Source organism: Schistocerca serialis, chromosome 8 (genome assembly GCF_023864345.2).
Source record: "Schistocerca serialis cubense isolate TAMUIC-IGC-003099 chromosome 8, iqSchSeri2.2, whole genome shotgun sequence".
In the NCBI taxonomy this organism is placed as follows: domain Eukaryota; kingdom Metazoa; phylum Arthropoda; class Insecta; order Orthoptera; family Acrididae; genus Schistocerca; species Schistocerca serialis.
The window spans coordinates 602,222,240-602,243,515 of NC_064645.1; positions in this window are offsets into that span (position 1 = coordinate 602,222,240).

The window sequence follows — 21,276 nt, forward strand, 5'->3', positions numbered from 1 at the left end:
ATGAAGAGGTTAGCACAGGAAAGGAATTCGTGGCGCCCTGCATCAAACCAGTCAATAGATTGATAACCAAAAAAAAAAAGGGAGGTGGAAGTACACTAGAATGGTGTAAAATACATGATGGCGGGAACACGAGCCACGCACGGCTCACATATGGGGGAGTCTATATTACCTCCACGTAGCAGTATTTTGTCTACGACATGACAACTGAACGTTTCCATGAAAGTAGGCCCACCACTACAAACTGGACCTTCTTTCCGGATGTACGGTGTATTAAACGAAACCGCAGCAGCTATGTGCGAAACATTCATCTGGCCAGTTCAGGCAAAAGTAATGTAACCGTCCAGAAGCCAGCTTTCTCATCTCTTCTCCATATCTGTGTTCCCTGCCGCGCGACAAGTTCCGTGAAGTGAGTACTCAGTGATGACAGGAGTTCGCCACGTCTCTGCACGTTTCCAGCTTCCGCGAAGTGTTTATCGGCGTTATCACGGCCGCCACAGTAAACAGACACAGGCGCCGAACGCTGGAGGCGCCGGCGGGTCGCAGGCACGATGGCTGAATCAACGCTGGCTGCTCCCGTTCCCTGAGGCGTTCCAGCTCACGACAACCTCGAGGCCGCACTCAGTCATACAGGAAATACCTGACATCGCTGCGACACTTTCCCAAAGAGAACATGTCGCACGATGACATGACCCTCACAGAAATAAGGCTGCGAAAGTTCCCAAGTTCGAGTCCCATTCCAGCACAGAGTCTTAAACTTCCAAGCTGTCTCAGTTCAGCACACACTCCATTACAGAGTGACCGTGATGGGTCAAAAAGGCCTTTCTGTTTCACAAAACTGCGAGGGCCTTCTTCAATATTAACAGTTCGGGGAAGACAGGAACTTCGCAGTCATATACTAGGCTAGTTAGCAATGGAAATATTTGTTTGGAGATTACCAATTCCAGATTCAAATGGCTCTAATCACTATTGGACTTAACATCTGAGATCATCAGTCCCCTAGACTTAGAACTACTTAAACGTAACTAACCTAAGGACATCACACACATCCATGCCCGAGGCGGGATTCGAACCTGCGACCGTAGCAGCAGAGCGGTTCCGGACTGAAGCGCCTAGAACCGCTCGGCCACAACGGCCGGCCCAGTTCCAGGGAAACCACCCAAAAACCTTAATTAGAAATGGTGGGACGAGAACTAGACCGCAGGAAAAATATTGCAACACCCTCAAGAACAAGGTCATTTTATTCACGAGTGAGGTGTTGGTAGTCCATCATTGGAGCTCGTATATGACAACAAATTCAGACCAAATGAAGGACATATGTCACAGCAAAGGGTGCCCAAACAGCCTCAACACAGTGTCCACCATCACCTAGCCCACCCCATTCTTCCGGCGGCAATGCAACTGTGTATTCTCGTATGAAAACGTTCATAAAAACACGCCGAATGGCACCCTGCGATTGATTATTCCAAGCATATTGCGACTTTTTGTTTCAATTCGGCAGATTCTTGCAGGCCTTGGAGAACGAGTGAGTTTCCGTTTCTTAATGTCCCATACGTGTTCAATTCTAGAGGGATCTGGTAATCTTGCTAGCCAGGGCTCTTGTTGTACGCAACGAAGAGCGCATTGCGTCGGTGCAGCCGTATGTGGAATTGCAATGTCCTGCTGAAAAACAGCATCACTCTCTTGCCGGTGAAATGGAAGTAGCACGGAGGTAACAGCACGTGTAATGAAGCGCTCACTGGTTACTTCACCGTGCAGAATACCGAATGTGGCAGCGAATGATAACTGATGACTCTCCACACCATGAAGACCTTGTGTGGTGGACGAACCCATTCCGGAACAGGCAGCTCACCAGCTCCACGCTATACACGTGTACGCCCATCACATCATTCAGATGGTACCTACACTCATCGCTGAAGACAAGAGCCATCCCACTGTCCAGTCAACAACTCCTTCAGGACTTCACGGTAGCCATGCTTGGCGGCGTCGTGGTGACAGTGGTAACCTGGCCCGTGATGACACAGAAGGTGCAAGAAGTGCGCGGATTTCGTCTCTGGATGATGTTCGGTAGGTGACCGCTACTTGCACAATGTGTCGGTCCGAAAGTGCGTCGGTACTACGCGGACGTCCAGAATCTGGTCTACAGATACGAGAATGTTCCACAGACCGCTGCTGAAAGTAGCGTCGCAACTCTGTGCCTACCTTGTGCGAATCCGTCCATATGTCCCTCCACCTTTCCGCAGGTCGACAATGCGAACTCGATAAAACGGCCGAAGCTGATCAACGTTGTTCAACTCTAAACTCGGCACAATTACTGCCTGCAGAAACATAATGGAGAGTGCGCAGATAGGCTTCCTGTACGTCATCACTTAGCCGACGACAGTGACAAACGAATCACTAACGTTACAAACCCTCAGTATGTCACTGAACACAGTCCTTGCCGGCCGAAGTGGCCGCGCGGTTCTGGCGATGCAGTCAGGAGCCGCGAGACCGCTACGGTCGCAGGTTCGAATCCTGCCTCGGGCATGGATGTGTATGATGTCCTTAGGTTAGTTAGGTTTAACTAGTTCTAAGTTCTAGGGGACTAATGACCTCAGCAGTTGAGTCCCATAGTGCTCAGAGCCATTTGAACCATTTGAACACAGTCCTTGGGGATGTAACATTTTTTTTCCAATGGTGTATTTTTATTTTAACTCTTGGAGGATATCTCCCAGAGCAAAAGATATGAAAGCTAATATATGCACCCATGTAACAGTATATATGCACCCAAAGTAAGGTCGGTGTTAGCACGTGCAGTGTATCAATGAACAGTGGACTACAAGGGATAGTCAATAAGTTTTAGTTACCACTTCGAAACGATCTACTTGCGACTATAAACCTTGTGATGGTGTTTGTCCTTCTACGCGTATTCACTCTTCAGCGCAACACATTTACCTCACCTATAGATTACTTGACAATCCTCATTTGTATTTCCTAAGGCTCTGAGAAGAAACATATCGATTACGTGGCTATACGTGTCTGGTTACCGTTCCTGATAAATAAGTGATGCCGGTTGCTTAAAACGGACCGGTAGGAGCAGCTGAATTCACTGTACATGGAGAGCCTCTTCCTAAGATGATTTGCATTAATCTTTGGCCCACACCTGTGACGAATTCTTTGAATGACTTTATATCGACGGCAGCTGTCATCCTGTTCTGTATTTGTGTACCATCGTACAATTTCGGTCTTAGATCGTTTTCAAGTATACCCACAAAAGTACAGCTATGCCACATTATGCCATAGTAGCCTTTGCCCTTGTATACGTGAATGGTGTCCACTGTCATTGCGTTTGTGAGCGCAAATGTTCTTGTTGTCCAAACCAGTGTCATTAAAAATGGCTCTGAGCACTATGGGACTTAACATCTGAGGTCATCAGTCGCCTAGAACTTAGAACTACTTAAACCTAACTAACCTAAGGACATCACACACAACCATGCCCGAGGCAGGACTCGAACCTGTGACCGTAGCGGTCGCGCAGTTCCAGACTGAAGCGCCTAGAACCGCTCGGCCACACTGGCCGGCCCAGTGTCATTATCTTCATTATTATGAATGCACGTCACATGTTTAAAAATGTGCCTGTCTCCACGTACATTAACCACTGAGCGGTCACACCGTTCAAGACGAGTGCGATGGTACTTGCCCGTATGAAGTAATTCACTGAAAACGGCTGCTGTTGATTATAATTCCCTCTCTTTATCGTTTGTTCTTGTACCAGAAAAGCATTGTTAATAAAAGTGTACAACTGAGGCTTACGTCTGTGAATATAGAACAGTGCCATTAAGGTTTGCAATTTTGCTGTCTGGCAACATCCCTCATTGTGACTGTAATAGATCGGAAGCTAATGACCACCACTGACACATATCCGTACAGCATCTATACTATAATTCAGTTTTGACTAAAAAGATATTTACATGCACAAAGGAGCGACATTTAGGCGTCATATTTTGCGTTAATGTACGTATATAGCTAAAGACATGTGTCTTAGGGCTGAGTCATTAAATAATGTACGGTTGTGCTGTGCTGAAAATTACGGCCTAGGTTACCAATTTCGAAATAAATAGTTATATATTTCACATGACCCTATCAGTTATTTACATTGGTAGTTTCGTATCTACCATGAATTCTACAACTCGTCGTCCGCAGATAACGAAAAATTTCCTATTTTTTTTTAATGATACGTTTAAGACAGAAAAACGGTATGTAATATACCGTTATTTAGCGTGTTACTTATGGTTTTCTGCTGTTGTGTTCTGTGTTTATACAATTATTTCTTTTGTGATTGCCGTTTTTAGTTGATAGACACAAATCTGATTAGTTTTATCGCAAAACACAAGCATTCTTCCACCATTTCGCGTGTTCTTGCAGCTAAGTGACGTTCATTTATTTCGTTGCGTGTTTGTTCCGAGAATGGTGAGCGATTTAAAAATGTTATTGTCATCTGAGATACAAGATCCAGTCACTTTAAAGTGACCACCATCTATGTTCGAGGTTAACGTGCAATAACCACTCACAGATCGCATGTAGAAGCACTAGCAGAGAAGGTTGTATTAGCCGTATCGGTAAGATGCGGAAGACAGTGCAGTCGTTGTTGTAATGCGGAAACGGAACAATTTATCTGACGTGCAAAAGGGCACTGGCTGTCTTGCCAACGGGGAATCTGTAGTGTTGGCAGAAGAGCCAACACTGTTTTTCTAGAGGAGGCCGAAATGCACGCGTTTAATTACACGCTGACTGGCGTGAGGTCTGGAACAGGACAATATCTTGAGAATTGCAAATAAAGTACGTAAATGATGTAATATTTAACTTTAATCCACAATTGTAGAACATCTCTCGTTACGGTACATGCTTCATAATATTAATTATCAACTGCTATGGCGCCTTGCTAGGTCGTAGCAAATGACGTAGCTGAAGGCTATGCTAACTATCGTCTCGGCAAATGAGAGCGTATCGGTCAGTGTAGCTTCGCTAGCAAAGTCGGCTGTACCACTGGGGCGAGTGCTAGTACGTCTCTCTACACCTGCCGTGTGGTGGCGCTCGGTCTGCTATCACTGACAGTGGCGACACGCGGGTCCGACGTATACTAATGGACCGCGGCCGATTTAAAGGCTACCACCTAGCAAGTGTGGTGTCTGGCGGTGACACCACAGAATCATTTCCTAAACGGCCAAGTTGTAAACTGTTCACATGTCACCGTGTTTAAAGTATACCGTGCATGGAAAAATGGCGCTATGAAAAGCCGGTGCCGCCGAGACAATTGTGGTACGCCACGCGCCATAGATGACAGGGATGAAGCCAGTGAAGATGTGTACGGGCGAACGGCTGTGCAACCGTTGGGCAAGTGACCGGCCAGACAACCAAGAGGCTACCAGCAATGTCTCCTCGACGGATCAACATACGTTGCTGTGTACGGGCCTTCGCAGCAGGTGCCTGGTTTATTGACAAATGCTAACTGATTTTCATCGGCAACGACTGACTAGAATGTGCACGCCAGGTCCGCAACTGGGTGTCCACTGAATGGTGACAGAAGATGAACGGTGTTTTATGCTCCATCGGACACATGGCCGTTGGCCTGTCCAGTGTGAAACCTCTGAAAGCAAATACCTTGCATGCGTTGTGATCTGGGGAATGTTTTCGTGGCACTCGCTGGATTATATCGTCATTCTGGAAGGCATAATGCAACATTACGAATATGGATCTACCTTTGGGACCACGTCCACTCCTATATGAAGTTAGCTTTTCCTCAGCACGATGGCCTCTACCAGCAGGAAAATGCAAAGTGTCGCGCAGCTCACGGTGTACTTGCGTCGTTCGAAGAGCTCCAGGAGGAATTGACCGGACTCCTCTGACCCCAAATTCCCCTGATTTACACCCAATCTATAATCTACAGAACCACTTGGACCGGGAAGTTCGCGACACGGGTCCTCAACCGCGAGCCTACCGCAGCTGGCCACGGCACTCGGCCGGCCGGGGTGGCTAAGCGGTTAAAGGCGCTACAGTCCGGAACCGCGCGACCGCTACGTCGCAGGTTCGAATCCTGCCTCGGGCATGGATGTGTGTGATGTCCTTAGGTTAGTTAGGTTTAAGTAGTTCTAGGGGACTGATGACCTTAGAAGTAAAGTCCCATAGTGCTCAGAGCCATTTGAACCATTTTGAACCACGGCACTCGAGGTGACATGGCTCCACATCCCCGTCGGTACCAACCAGAACCTAACGGACACTCTTCTTGAACTTCGCAGCGTTCTGCACTGAAAAACGTGGTTATTCAAGGTTTTGACACATGGTCACATTGACGTAACTGGACTGTATATTTAGCTTACGTATGTGTGTGTGGGTATGTTTGTGTGTGGAAGATGGAGAAGCAGTTAGAGTGACTGGGAAGAAGAAGGGAGGGAGGGGGGTGCGTAATAGTTTGTTGTTTTGGGGAACGGGAGAAGGTTTACTTACACAGTTTTTGTATTGGTGTAAGGAGTGTTTTGTTGCACAGCGAAGTGTATTCGTTTACTACATTTTTCACTACCGATACTTGTAAGCGGTAGTGCCTGCTACATTTTGATTCAATAGGTTGCTAGTTCTAAGTTCTAGGGGACTGATGACCTCAGAAGGAACGTCCCATAGCGTTCAGAACCATTTGAACCTAACAATAATATGTATGAAAAATATGAAACGTTGAGTCGAAAACAAACTAAAAGTGAGGGCAGTGCGCGTAGAAGGCGAGGGGGGGGGGGGGCGAGGGGGAGGGGTCCAATACGTCTCTGGTATATAAACCAGATTCTGTCGACCACCTGTATAATTCCGCCTCCTCCCCCCCCCCCCCCCCCCTCCCAACCCACAAAGCCCAAAGTGTGTTTCCGAGATCTCTTCAAGCGGCGTTACTCAACACGTAGGTTGTTGGTTAGCGTGCCACGTCACACGAATGCTGCAGCCACTGCGGCGGGCCGACGAGGTGTGTTATCTCCCAGCATGACTCAGAGTCAGCGGCCGCCGTCTCCAGCAGCGAGCAGCGCCCAGGTGGTGGGGTCCGAGGGAGGGTCATCAGATCGGCAGACGCGGCTCGCCGCGCAGACGGACGCCCCTACTGTGTGCGGCCAGTTGGCATTCCGCGGCGCCACGCCGGGAATCGAAATAGTCCGCCAGCGTCGAGCGTCGGACGGACTAATGGGTTTCTTAAAGTGGTGCACTTCTTTCTGGAGAACGGCCAGCGCTGTTCTTCTTTAACGCATGACTCTGAAGCTTTCGCCAAACTCTAAACTGGTAGGTTTCGCCGGCAGATAAGCGAACCGCGGGCGTCACCACCAGCGGCTTCTAAATACATCTCCTTGCAGCCGGCTGACTGAAATGGTCCATTACGTCTCTACGGTGAAGAAACCACTCAGAATGTGGAGGATAATGGTAGGAACAATTTTAATGGATTCAGAAACAAAATCCTCTCTCTCTCTCTCTCTCTCTCTCTCTCTTTCTCTCTCTCTCTCTCTCTCTCTCTCACTCACAAACACATACAGAGAGGCTGAGAGAGAGAGAGAGAAAGAGAGAGAGAGAGAGAGAGAAAGAGAGAGAGAGAGAGATTGTTTGTTAAACTGGCTACAGGAATTTTAGAAGGATTTAGTAGTTAAAATTCTGATAGGGAACCCATGTCCGGAAACGTACTATTCGGATGTACACTACTGGCCATTAAAATTGCTACAACAAGAAGAAATGCAGATGATCAACGGGAATTCATTGGAGAAATATATTATACTAGAACTGGCATGTGATTACATTTTCACGCAATTTGGGTGCACAGATCCTGAGAAATCAGTATCCAGAACAACCACCTCTGGCCGTAATAACGGCCTTGACACGCCTGGGCATTAAGTCAAACAGAGCTTGGATGGCGTGTTCAGGTACAGCTGCCCATGCAGCTTCAACACGATGCCACAGTTCATCAAGACCAATGACTGGCGTATTGTGACGAGCCAGTTGCTCGGCCACCATTGACCAGAAGTTTTCAATTGGTGAGAGATCTGGAGAATGTGCTGGCCAGCGCAGCAATTGAACATTTTCTGTATCCAGAAAGGCCCGTACAGGACCTGCAACAAGCGGTCGAGCATTATCCTACTGAAATTTAGGGTTTCGCAGGGATCGAATGAAGCTAGAGCAACGGGTCGTAACACATCTGAAATGTAACGTCCACTGTGCAAAGTGCCGTCAATGAGAACAAGAGGTGACCGAGACGTGTAACCAATGGCACCCCATACCATCACGCAGGGAGATATGCCAGTATGGCGATGACGAATACACGCTTACAATGTGCGTTCACCGCAATGTCGCCAAAGATGGATGCTACCATCATGACGCTGTAAACAGAACCTGGATTCATCCGAAAAAATGACGTTTTGCCATTCGTGCACCCAGTTTCCTCGCTGAGTACACCATCGCAGGCGCTCCTGTCTGTGATGCAGCGTCAAGGGTAACCGCAGCCATGGTCTCCGAGTTAATATTCCACGCTGCAGCAAACGCCGTCGAGCTGCTGGTGCAGATGGTTGTTGTCTTGCAAACGTCCCCATCTGTTGACTCAGGGCTCGAGACGTGGCTGCACGATCCGTTACAGCCACGCGGATAAGATGCCTGTCATCTCGACTGCTAGTGATACGAGGCCGTTGGGATTCAGCACGGCTTTCCGTATTACCCTCCTGAACCCACCGATTCCATATTCTGCTAACAGTCATTGTGTCTCGACCAACGCGAGCAGCAATGTCGCGATACGATAAATCGCAATCGCGATAGGCTACGATCCGACCTTTATCAGAGTCGGAAACGTGATGGTACCCATTTCTCCTCCTTACACGAGCCATCACAGCAACGTTTTACCAGGCAACGCCGGTCAACTGTTGTTTGTGTATGAGAAATCGGTTGGAAACTTTCTTCATGTCAGCATGTTGTCTTTGTGTGAATGCTCTCAAAAGCTACTCATTTGCATATCACAGCATCTTCTTCCTGTCGGTTCAATTTAGCGTCTGTAGCACGTCATCTTCGTGGTGGAGCAATTTTAATAGCCAGTAGTGTAAAATAAGTTTGAAGGTCGGATAGCTTTCAAATCTCCCACTTCGCGCTACGCACACAGCGGAGACAATGTTTACTTTGCAGGAGCCCATGGCGTGGGAAATGTTTCGAGTGTTCATCGTCTGGTCCCCTTCTATGTGACGAAGGATTCGACTTCAACGTGTACAGTGCGGCGCGTCCGTGGGGAGGCAGAGTCAACCACAGTTGCGAACGTACTCGGAGCCGTTGCTTTGTCGGACGAATGCGGTACGTGCTGCCGGAATTAGAACAGGATATGACGACTGTGCCCTCTTCTCAATTTGTGTGTGTACAGTGAAGCACGAGATGTGGAAGTGATACGATCTTTAAACTTATGCCCGGGGTTAGCCGAGCGGTCTAAGGTGCTGCAGTCAGGGCTTACGGCTGGTCCCGGCGGAAGTTCTAGTCTTCCCTCGGGCATGGGTGTGTGTGTTTGTCCTTAGGATAATTTAGGTTAAGTAGTGTGTACGCTTAGGGACTGGTGACCTTAGCAGTTGAGTCCCATAATATTTCACACACATTTGAACATTTTTAAGATTTTCTTGTATCCAAAGAATACGTATCCAGACATACAGGGCGACAGTTATTGAAGTATATGAAAACAAACGTAAATTAGTTATAAACTAGGGCATGTACATACTTTATTCAGCGTGTAAACGTCACTGCAGATATTGGGATTTATATTATGATATGTTCGATATGCGTGCCATCATCGGCGGTGATGTGGCGCAGACGAAATTCTGCATGTCCCGCTGAAGTGTCGGTAGATCGATTCTGTCGACGACCTCCTGAATGGTTGTTTTTAGCTCAACAATGATTGTGAGGTTATTGCTGTACACCTTCTCTTTAATATAGCCCAACAAAAAGGAGTCGCATGTGTTCACATCCGGAGAATATGGCGGCTAATCGAGGCCTATGCCACTGGCCTCTGGGTAACCCAGAGCCAGAATGCGGTCCCCCAAATAAACATATTTCAGTACTTTTATACTCGATATTCAGCACTATCTTCCGCACTCAGTATTTTGTTTGTAAACTCTCAGTTACCTTACTATTGCTTCACATAAGTCGACCTCATAAACATTGGAATGCGTGAAAAAGTGCTGTATCACGCATGCCGTTTTAATTTATTACTTCTTTACAACTAATTCTATTCACAGCACATTTAACATGCAGTAGACACATATGCCTTTGGCTGTATGTGCAAATTACATCATTTTGTGACTCATAGTTCAGGCCGGCCAGAGTGGTACGGTTGCAGGTTCGAATCCTGCCTCGGGCATGGATGTGTGTGACGTCGTTAGGTTAGTTAGGTTTAAGTAGTTCTAAGTTCTAGAGGACTGATGACCTCAGAAGTTAAGTCCCATAGAGCTCAGAGCCATTTGAACCATTTTTTCATAGTTCAGAAGATACGAGGTCGTAAACATTGAGCTGCGTGAAAATGAAAGTGCAGGGTGAATTTCTCTAAAGATACAGGTGAAATACGTCTACAAATACGAGTGAAATATTTTAAATATATGTGAAATATTTATGAGATGTACGTACATAGACAAAGCACAGGTAAGCTCTTGGAATGATTTCAGTCGAAAGGTGGAGGTGATAATACGGACAGGGAAGGGTCTAGGACGAGATGGACAGAGAGGGAAAAAGAGGAGGGCACGGATAGGGGGAACGAGGAGATGGACAAAGGAAAGAGCAGGAGATGGACAGATGGGAGGAAGGAGGGCAAAGCGAGGGAGGAGGACGAGATTGACAGAGAGAGGGGGAGCAGTAAATGGACAAAGAAACGAAAGAGGAGGAGACGGACAGACAGAAGAGAGTGGAGGAAACGAACAGCAAGAGGGAGGAGGAGGAGATGAGAAGGAAAGAGGGTAGGATGAGACTGACAGAGGAGGAGGAGCAATTGGACAAAGGGAGGAATAAGAAGATTGACAGAGAGAGGGGAAGCAGTAAACGGACAAAGAAACGAAAGAGGAGGGGACGGACAGACAAAAGAGAGTGGAGGAGACGAACAGCAAGAGGGAGGAGGAGGAGATGAGAAGGAAAGAGGGTAGGATGAGACTGACAGAGGAGGAGGAGCAATTGGACAAAGGGAGGAATAAGAAGATTGACAGAGAGAGGGGGATCAGTAAACGGACAAAGAAACGAAAGAGGAGGAGACGGACAGACAGAAGAGAGTGGAGGAGACGAACAGCAAGAGGGAGGAGGAGGAGATGAGAAGAAAAGAGGGTAGGATGAGACTGACAGAGGGGGAGGAGCAATTGGACAAAGGGAGGAATAAGAAGATTGACAGAGAGAGGGATAGCAGGAGATGGACAGAAAGTGGGGAGTGGGTGGAGGAGGTGGACGGAGAGAGGCGGTTAAGGAGATGAATAGGGAGTGGGGAGGAGGAGTTGGAGAGAGTGGGAGAGAGGGGGAAGGAGGAGAATAAATAGGTACTCGGACAACGCCGGGCACTCAACTAGTAAAATTATAAAACTCGTTGTCGTAAGAAGATATAGTCATTGAATTTTTAATATTTTTCCCACCCCTTAGTCTTCTTATCGTTTAAGTTTCTGGCTGATTGTGTCTGACATGAAACTGCAACGTGCAGGAAGATCATTTCTGTTGCAAAGAAGTTTTCATTGGACAATAAATGACCGTATAAGTTGCTTGATTTGCGGGTAGAGAACCAAACAGCTAGGCCATAGCTCTCATAGGATTAGAGAAGGATGAGGAAGGAAGATGGCCCTTTCAAAGGAACCATCCCGGCATTTCCCTGAAGCCATGTAGGGAAATCACGGAAAACCTAAATCAGGATGCCCGGACGCGCTTTTGAACCGTCGTTCTTCCAAATGCGATTCCAGTGTGCTAACAACTGCGCCACCTCCCTCAGTACAAATAGTAATAAACTTCACAATGAAGTAAGTACGAGTTATTCCTCCTAGTTTTATGTTTCCATGTCTGGAGAAAGTTGGCTCAAATAAGCGAAAATTCATAATAAAATTATTCATTTACAGTTCTGAGCAGAATAGGCCTGAATCAAAATAACAGTTTAACGTTTAGTGAAACATTTCACCTGATTCGAAAGTTTCATTGATCCTACAGTATTTTGTGTTGTTTCTCACTGTATGTTCTCGGAAAAAGTAACTGTTTTCTATAAGGGGCTGCGTAGGCTCCTTGCTTTCCGTAAAGCATTAAATATGTGACTAAAAGGTAATTCTTGGAAATGAGTGTTTCTCACTCCCTTCCCAGGTCGTCACTTCCGGAAGTCTATTTCCACTGCTTCCTTCATGCTATTTTCATCTAGTTTATATCGTGGCTTTTCCATGCAAAGGTTTAGAATTTTAAGGTGTTTCTTTTGCCCTGTACGGTACAACCCGAAATTGTTTTGTCTGATACAACTCGAACGTACTTTTGTGGTAGCTGAACACTCCCATGGCTATTTCTTCCGCTGGACATTGTTATAGCCTTCCGTATACAGAATAATTCCGTTTGTATCTAGACCACAATAAAAAGTAATATTCCATACTTGCATACGAAACATAGCACCTCAATGTTAAGTTGGTGCCACTGAGAAACTTACTAGGAACAGGTAACTTGTCACCACTCAGAAACGCATGTTTATTGTGGTTCAAAAGCGAGTGAGCAGTGTTTTTCCTCCACAGGTCACATTTCTGTGGCCCGACAGGTGCCTCAACAAGCGCCAAATCTTAGAAACAACTCTTATCCGATACTACGCGTCGTTTTCCCGCTAGTAAATCGACCGCCATTGCGATCTTGCGCCAGTACCTGATAAGTCACTAAGAGCATCATCTGAGAGCAGCGCCGAGATCTGTTGCAACTTTTCAGAGACGGGCATCAGTCTTACACGTACCAAAGGCTTGCCATTGATTGGACGAGCGTATTGCAACACTACTGCAAGAACAGCAAATGAACGTCAAAACCTCGAAACTGGAATTCTGAGAAACTTGAAAGTACACAACAAAGGGGAAAAAATGTAGCTTTCAGAACTGTACGTGACTGATTTGAAGACTGGTCCACTGAGGCTCTAAAGAAAAAGGAAGCAGTTACGGCATACAAACTATGAAATTCAACCGATATTCGTTCTCGTAATTCGATTTATAGCGGTTCTGAAACAGAAAAAAGTAATGGGATGCGGCTTCAGTATTTTTACTACTGGAGCTTACAAAACGACTGCAATGCCAAGACAAACGTCCATCTATACAGCGGAGCTACAGGGCAACAGATATACAATTTATTGTTTAATGCAAACATTCAAGACCACGATGATGCTCGTGTAATACAAATCTAGTTTGACGAAATTTAAAAAGAAACAGATAAAGTCTGTAAATATTGAAAACCATCAGAGGAACAAAGAAAATTTGTGCAGAATTCCGTTTATTATGGATAAGCCTTGGGAGAGCCAGTCTTGACAAAATTCTATCATCTGGTGAGCAAGATTTATGAGACAGACGAAATACCCTCAGATTTCAAGAAGAATATAACAATTCCAATCCCAAAGAAAGCAGGTGTTGACAGATGTGAAAATTACCGAACTATCAGTTTAATAAGCCACGGCTGCAAAATACCAACACTAGTTCTTTACACACGAATGGAAAAACTGGTAGAAGCCGACCTCGGGGAATATCAGTTTGGATTCCGTAGAAATGTTGGAACACGCGAGGTAATACTGACCCTACGAATTATCTTGGAAAATAGATTAAGGAAAGGCAAACCTACGTTTCTAGCATGTGTAGACTTAGAGAAAGCTTTTGACAATGTTGACTGGAATACTCTCCTTCGAATTATGAAGGTGGCAGGGATAAAATACAGGGAGTGAAAGGTTATTTACAATTTGTACAGAAACCAGATGGCAGTTATAAAAGTCGAGGGGCATGAAAGGGAAGCAGTGGGTGGGGAGGGAGTGAGACAGGGTTGTAGCCTCTCCCCGATCTTATTCAACCTGTATACTGAGCAAGCAGTAAAGGAAACAAAAGAAAAATTCGGAGTAGGAATTAAAATCCATGGAAAAGAAATAAAAACTTTGAGGTTCGCCGATGACATTGTAATTCTGCCAGAGAAAGCAAACGACCTGGAAGAGCAGCTGAACGGAATGGACAGTGTCTTGAAAGGAGGATATAAGATGAACATCAACAAAAGCAAAACGAGGATAATGGAATGTAGTCGAATTAAATCTGGTGATGTTGCGGGAATTAGATTAGGGAATGAGACGCTTGACGTGGTAAGTGAATTTTGCTATTTGGGGAGCAATATTACTCATTCTGTTCGAAGAAGAGAGGACATAATATGTAGACTGGCAATTGCAAGGAAAGTGTTTCTGAAGAGGAGAAATTTGTTAACATCGAGTATTGATTTAAGTGCCAGGAAGTCGTTTCTGAAACTATTTATATGGACTGTAGCCATGTATGGAAGTGAAACGTGGACGATAAATAGTTTAGACAAGAAGAGAATAGAAGCTTTCGAAATATGGTGCTACAGAAGAATGCTGAAGATTAGATGGTTCAAATGGCTCTGAGCACTATGGGACTCAACATCTTAGGTCATAAGTCCCCTAGAACTTAGAACTACTTAAACCTAACTAACCTAAGGACATCACACACACCCATGCCCGAGGCAGGATTCGAACCTGCGACCGTAGCAGTCCCGCGGTTCCGGACTGCAGCGCCAGAACCGCACGGAAGATTAGATGGCTAGATCAAATAACTAATGAGGAGATATTGAATAGAATTGGAGAGAAGAGAAATTTGTGGAACAATTTGACTAGAAGAAGAGATCGGTTGGCATCAAGGGATCACCAATTTAATTTTGGGGGAAGCGTGGAGGGTAAAAATCGTAGAGGGAGACCAAGAGATTAATACACTAAACAGATTCAGAACGATGTAGGTTGCAGTAGGTACTGGGAGATGAAGAAGCTTGCACAGGATAGAGTAGCATGGAGAGCTGCATCAAAACAGTGTCTGGACTGAAGACCACAACAAGATGGATAAAAGAACATCATAGTATCTTTATAAGAACTGACTTCTTAACAATAAGGAGCGCTGCAGATCAGCTCCAGCTAACTCCGAGTGAACACAATGATTTCAAAACTAAGATCCGCGAATATAATTATAAGAAATGGAACAATGCATGCTGTAATCTTAGCAGCGCAAATGCAGACAGTAGTGCAACCAAACGCATCCCTAAGAAACTGCTTCGAGCTAGTAAATCTTATCAAACAACATCTGACGTCCTATTCCGGTATGAGGATGGGGTACGGTATTTGTCCTACACACTTAGGTCAAATAAAATTATTCGTTGTGGAAGTGGTGTTCAGGCCGGCCTCATCCACATAATACTCTCAAGCAGTAAATATAAGAAAGCACGGGATAGATTGTAAAGCAAATTGATTACAACTAGTACTTTTAAACCTTCCACGGTGACAGATCAACAAAGGGGTATACCTCCATCTACAAGTGTTCCTGACAGGTTTGATATAAATAGGTATAACGCGATTGTCACAAACTTGACAGAGGTCGATACGGGTTGAGAACTGCACTCCCAATTCAACTGACTTAAGAGATATTATGGTGACTATCAAGTAGCAGCATTTACTGCCTTTTACCTCTGTATTAATATTTCAAGATTCGTGGACAATTTAGCGATGATTTTAAAATAATCTCTTATATTTGTATATGAAGAATGAAACTACATTCAAACTGATACACTAAGGAAACTTCTCCCAGAAAAGATGTAACTTGAGCATAAAGTTGTATATAGTTATCATATTTGCATAATTCAACCCAATAACTACGTTACACTTGTACGCATGGAATAAATGCTAAGGGCAATGAATATTATATGAAAAGCAATGAGGTGACAGAGTATAGCAGCGCAGTGTTTCAGGCACTAGACTTATCTTCAGGGAGAGCAGATAACAACAGAACCGTGCGGCCCTAATTTATGCGGTTTGTCGTTTCCGTAAATCATTTTAGCGATTATTCCTAAAACGAGAGCGTGGGTGTTTCCCTTCTCCACCCTCGTCGCTAATGGTCTCGCTGCCGACAGAATGTAAAACTCTTACGCTCCTACTTTCCTTCCTTCCTCTTCATAGAAGTTAATCCTAATTGTTTGTGATTCTGTGGTAACTACAGCAGTTTCAAAAATTAGTGCATAATCTCCAATAAAAAAACTACGTTGAATGACCATGTATCACTGACAACAAAAGCTTTTCTCAGTTCATCGCCTCGCCTCACGGAAGTATTATTACAAATAAGGAATATAAAATATAGTATTTACTTCCCGTGAAATCACGCTTTCAGTAACAAGAAGTGCAAAAACAGCTCTTCAGTCACCACAAGGAAACTCAGGTCAAGCCCCAGTACTATGCTGATGTTGTTGTTGTTGTGGTCTTCAGTCCTGAGATGGGTTTCAAATGGTTCAAATGGCTCTGACCACTATGGGACTTAACTTCTGAGGTCATCAGTCCCCTAGAACTTAGAACTAGTTAAACCTAACTAACCTGAGGGCATCACACACATCCATGCCCGAGGCAGGATTCGAACCTACGACCGTAGCGGTCGCGCGGTTCCAGACTGTAGCGCCTAGAACCGCTCGGCCACTCCGGCCGACCTGAGACTGGTTTGATGCAGCTCTCCATGCTACTCTATCCTGTGCAAGCTTCTTCATCTCCCAGTAAGTACTGCAACCTACATCCTTCTGAATCTGCCTAGTGTATTCATCTCTTGGTCTCCCCTACGATTTTTACCCTCCACGCTGCCCTCCAATACTAAATTGGTGATCCTTTGATGCCTCAGAATATGTCCTGCCAACCGATCCCTTCTTCTAGTCATGTTGTGCGACAAGCTTCTCTTCTCCCCCATCCTATTCAATACCTCCTCATTAGTTATGTGATCTACCTATTTAATCTTCAGCATTCTTCTGTAGCACCACATTTCAAAAGCTTCTATTCTCTTCTTGTCCAAACTATCTATCGTCCATGTTTCACTTCCATACAGGGCTACATTCCATACAAATACTTTCAGAAACGACTTCCTGACATTTAAATCTATACTCAATGTTAACAAATTTCTCTTCTTCAGAAACGCTCAGTACTATGTAATAAAAAGAAATTACAGAATTACTACCTTATCCTCCCTCACTCTGCCTTTGTGCTCCGTCCCTAATAGCCTCGTCATCGACGGTATGTCAGACTAACCGCCCGCATCTCGTGGTCGTGCGGTAGCGTTCTCGCTTCCCACGCCCGGGTTCCCGGGTTCGATTCCCGGCGGGGTCAGGGATTTTCTCTGCCTCGTGATGGCTGGGTGTTGTGTGCTGTCCTTAGGTTAGTTAGGTTTAAGTAGTTCTAAGTTCTAGGGGACTGATGACCATAGATGTTAAGTCCCATAGTGCTCAGAGCCATCAGACTAACCTTTCTTCCTTTTCGACGGGATGAAGGCGAGTTTAACAATTACACAACGAAGGTGGTCTACAAACCGAACTCAAGGCGCGGTTCGCAAGTGTTTCACACCTAAATTTTGTGTCTGTTCCATCTGAATTCATCATGAGTATTTTTCGTTCAAATGTTCAAATGTGTGTGAAATCTTATTGGACTTAGCTACTAAGGTCATCAGTCCCTAAGCTTGCACACTACTTAACCTAAATTATCCTAAGAACTAAGACACACACCCGTGCCCGAGGGAGGACTCGAACCTCCGCCGGGACCAGCCGCACAGTCCATGACTGCAGCGCCTTAGACGTATTTTTCGTAATTTTACAAATTGAAACATGGAATTGTGGGTGTCCTGACTTACGTTTTGCGTTACTGGCAATAGAAAAACACTGTCTCTGTTTTAGTCATTATACCTTACTGGTTAGTTAGCAAGTGGTTTCACTAGCTGTAAGTAAATCATTAATGGATGCCACAGTGTCTATATGCTCCACAGCAATGTAAGTTACGTTTAGACCCGAAACCCCACGGTATCAAAATCTTAAATTGTGCTGATTTAATTATTAAATTACTGTAGTGATCCCGACAGTGCCACTTCTCGTCCGGTATAGAAAGGAACGAGGGTTAGAGCTTAATCTACTGCTTACATCTTCATTCCTTTGCATTCGGAAGAATCGGGCTTCAAAACAACGTTAATTTTTGCTTGCTTCATCTAACTTGTTGACAGTTCCTTTGAAAAGGATAGACTTCTACCATTGTACGGTGGTAAACTGAAAAGTATCATTTAGGGAACCGTCACAGCTTTCATCTGAATAGATTTAGGAAAATCATGGAATAACGAAATCAAGATAGGATTTGAGCCCCACATCACCGGAGTACCCGTTCCTTTTTTTTTTTTTTTGCCACTGCCCCAACTTGGTAATTTTCTTCGTTTGTATAAGCTAAAAGAAAGCCACGAATATTCTCTTCTGTCAAAGAAAAATATTAAATCTCCCAGAGCTTCCCTCAATCACATCAGGTATGGTTTCTTGAAAGAAGTCATGAAATGTAACAGCCCAAGAGTCATTATATTTCGAAGCTAATTTGGATAACTTTATCAAATGTTAAGTCATTTTGTAGGACCTATATACCTAATTTCGCCCTTTGAGCTCTGCAGTGTGATTTTCAACAACTTCATGAAACAGTATTGGCTAATATTACGTCCATCCATCGGTAAGAACATGTATAATCGATTCGTTTAGTTGCAATTAGGGCTTTTCGTTTACAAACAACTAGATAACAGAAGAGTGCCAAAAACATTGTATCTGCTAATGTTAGAAGCCGGTAACAATTCTGTTTGACATACTGTCAGCTTGATTTACTATTTTTTAAGAGAACGACATCTAATTACTCCGCAATTTGTGTAATTCACAATATGAAACTAATTGACAATGTTATTTAGGCTATTGGATTATATACTGAAATTCCGTCTACACAAAAATATAATGTACTCATATTTGAAACAGGAAGCATGGTAGGAATACTTGGGATAATGTAGTTTCAGTGCAATTAATAAAATTGCAATCCACGTTGTTTATTTGAATTATTTCACTTATTTTTCCACGAAAATGACCAAATTGTATTTCACTTTGTATCTTATTTCACGTACTTCAATTTTAAACACCGAATGATAATATTTTCTGTAACTTAGAACGACTTCTGTGGCTGCAATTAACGAAATTACTGAAGGCAAGAATGTATGAATTGTTTGCCAGAGTATATACACTGAAGAGCAAAGAAACTGGTACACCTGTCCTGGTGTAGGGCCCCCCACGAGCTTGTAGAAGTGCCACAACACGACGTGGCAAGGACTCGACTAATGTCTGAAGTAGTGCTGGAGGGAGCTGACAGCATAAGTCCTGCAGGGCTGTCCATAAATCCGTAAGAGTACGAAAGGTTGGAGATCTCTTCTGAACAGCACGTTGCAAGGCATCCCAGATATGCTCATTGATGTTCATGTCTGGGGAATTTGGTGGTCAGCGGAAGTATTTAAACTCGGAGGAGGTTCCAGGAGCCACTCCGTAGCAATTATGGACGTGTGGGGTGTCGCATTGTCCTCCTGAAAGTGCTCAAGTCCCTCGGAATGGACGATGGACATGAATAGATGCAGGTGATCAGACAGGATGCGTACGTGTGTATCACTTATCAGAGCTGTATCTAGACGTATCAAGTGTCCCATATCACTCCAACTGGACACGCCTCACATCATTACAGAGCTTCCACCAGCTTGAACAGTCCCCTGCCGACATGCAGGGTCCATGGATTTTTGAGGTTGTCTCCATACCCGTACACAGCCATCCGCTCGATCAATTTGAAACGAGACCCATGCGACCAGGCAACATGTTTCCAGTCATCAACAGTCCAATGTCGGTGTTGACAGGCAAAGGCGAGGCGTAAAGTTTTGTGTCGTGCAGTCATCAAGGGTACACGAGTGGACTATCGATTCCGAAGCCCATATAGATGCTGTTTCGTTGAATGGTTCGCACGCTGACACTTGCTGATGGCGCACGAGTGAAATCTGCAGCGATTTGCGGTAGGGATGCAATTCCATCACGCTGAGCGATTCTCTTCAGTCACCGTTGGTCCCGTTCTTGCAGGATCTTTTTCCGGCCGCAAAGATGTCGGAGATTTGAAGTTTTACTGGATTCCTGATATTCATGGTACTCTCGTGAAATAGTCGTATGGCAAAATCCCCACTTCATCGCTATCTCGGAGATGAGGTGTCTTAAAGCTCGTGCGCTGGCTTTAAGACGTTCAGACTCACTTAAATCTTGATAACCTGCCATTGCGCCAGACACTTGTTGTCTTATATAGGCGTTGCCGTAGACAGCCGCGTATTCTGCCTGTTTACATATCTCTGTATTTGAATATGCATACCTATACCTGTTCCTGTGGTACTTCAGTATAAGATCCGCGAGAAATTGTGCGGAGAGACGAGATTTTGAGCTGCACTTTGTGAAGCGACGTCAAATAAATTTGTGTTCACCTTAATCTTTCTTTGACTTTTCACGTTGTTAGGGAACCAATGTGTTCTCTGGTCCGTTATCGGTTACGAAATTTGCAAGGAAGACTAAACCGCAGCGGAGCAAGTATGAAGAGTTAAGTTGACACCAGCATACCTATTTTTTCACCAATCTGAGCTACACCCGTCCAACTTCAAGATTAACATTCATAAGGACTTCTCATTTGATTTGCTTTTATTTGACAGTTACCCCAGCAAGACGTATACACCGCAGTCACCCACGTTGTAAAACCTAAATATCTGTTCTTTTTCTTTCTGCAGTATTTCTAGGAAACGAGCACATATTTCCGAAAGTGTTTCTTTCCTTCTACCGCGCGACCGCTACGGTCGCAGGTTCGAATCCTGCCTCGGGCATGGATGTGTGTGCTGTCCTTAGGTTAGTTAGGTTTAAGTAGTTCTAAGTTCTAGGGGACTAATGAGCACAGCAGTTGAGTCCCATAGTGCTCAGAGCCATTTGAACCATTTTTGAACCACCTTTCCATCTAAAAACAAAGTCTGCTTATCTCGCAGCCTCCTCGATGAAGTGTCAAATCTCTGAGGTGGCAGATATCTTTAAAAGTAAGCAAAGTATTAGCGCCTGCTTGTGAACTGTTAGTTGCTGTAGCTGTTGGCGATTGGGCCACGTGGAAGGCGCATGGTTTCCTGCTGTTCTACGAGTCGCTGCCTTATCACGTCGACCACTTCCTCTCTGCTGGTG